The sequence below is a fragment of the Cebus imitator genome, unplaced genomic scaffold (genome assembly GCF_001604975.1).
Source record: "Cebus imitator isolate Cc_AM_T3 unplaced genomic scaffold, Cebus_imitator-1.0 Scaffold42, whole genome shotgun sequence".
Taxonomy (NCBI): Eukaryota; Metazoa; Chordata; class Mammalia; order Primates; family Cebidae; genus Cebus; species Cebus imitator.
The window spans coordinates 3,371,842-3,373,605 of NW_016107357.1; positions in this window are offsets into that span (position 1 = coordinate 3,371,842).

Here is a 1,764-nt window from a genome sequence, read left to right on the forward strand (position 1 = left end):
ATTCTCCTGCCTCAGCCTCCTGAGTAGCTGGGATTACAAGCACACGCCACCATGCCCAGCTAATTTTTTGTATTTTTAGTAGACACGGGGAAAACCCCATCTCTTAAAAAAAAAAACAAAAAATCTCTCTGGAGATGATGTGATAAATGGATTAGAGAGAAACAGATGGGATACAGTGGAGGCAGAAAGATTAGTCAAGAAGACACTGCAGGTATCTAGGGGAGAAATAATGACGTATAAGGGAATAAATTAATGTAATTACTGTAGAGGCAGTAGTAATGGAGAGAGGATGTAGGCTCCCACATATCTCACTTACGTAAGTTTGGTTTTCATATAGGAACCCGAAGAAAATACCTTGAAAATTTTTCTCTTGTTATACTTAGATTCTTTAAAAATTAGGTTTAGTTCAATCTTTACAGATAGAGAACTCCATTCATAGAGGGAAACAGATGGACTCAGGTGATAATCTTCTGAACTGGCCAATTGTCAAGATCACCTCGTGGGTTTGTAAAATAATTTCAGGAGGGTGGGCCAGAGTGAAGTGAAGCAGGAGTGGCCAAGGGAAATGGATCTCTCGAACTCCGAATGGAGAAGGAAGAAGTTTATTCGGCCGGGGAGCCTGAGCGATAATTTGTCCAAATCTCAGCTTGTCTAACAAAGGAAGGTTCCGCCTTTATATAGGCTTATACTTTAGATATTACACGTGGAAGAATCTTGGGTTTACAGTCTTAGAAATCACATATGAAAATGGTTTTGGTTTACAGCTTCAGGAATCACGTATGAAAGGGTTCTGGTTTACAGTTTTAGGACTCAAAATCACACATGAAAAGGGCTTTGGTTTACAGCTTCAGGAATCATATATGAAAGGGTTCTGGTTTACCGTTTTTTGGACTCACATGTGAAAAGGTTTCAGTTTACAGTTTCAGGAATCACATATGAAAGGGTTCTGGCTTACAGTTTTAGGACTCACATGTGAAAAGGTTTCGGGTTTGATCTTGTTTTAAGTGAAGACAGTGTTTTCCGGAGTTTCCCCAAGACGGAGCCTGCCACCTACAGGAGGGGGAAACAGGAGGAGCCAGTCGGTCAGCCTTTTCTTCTATTGAAAATGCAGTGTGGCTGGGCGTGGTGGCTCATGCCTGTAATCCCAGCACTTTGGGAGGCCGAGGCGGGTGGATCACGAGGTCAACAGATCAAGACCATCCTGGTCAACATGGTGAAACCCAGTCTCTACTAAAACTACAAAAAATTAGCTGGGCATGGTGGCGCGTGCCTGTAATCGCAGCTACTCGGGAGGCTGAGGCAGGAGAATTGCCTGAACCCAGGAGGCAGAGGTTGCGATGAGCCGAGATCGCGCCATTGCACTCCAGTCTGGGTAACAAGGGCGAAACTCCGTCTCAAAAAAAAAAAAAAGAAAATGCAGTGTGATAGTCAAAGGGGAAGTTGATCTCAAATGCCTGGGTCTCCTTCCTCAGAAGAACTATTTAGACATAATAATTCAGATATCTCCGTAAGGCATCTAAGTAGGTTTTGGGGTATATAGATCCAGAGTTTGAGAGTTTTAAGCTAAAGATTTTGGATTAATGAGCAAAGGGTACCACAAAAGCCACACAAGTGGATTAGATCATCTGGTGAGCAAGGAAAGCATATGCCAGGTGCAGTGGCCCACCCTATAATCTCAGCACTTTGGGAGACTAAGCGGGGAGGGTTGCTTGGGCCCAGGAGTTCAAGACCAGCCTGGGCTATGTAGCAAGACATCACCTCTAC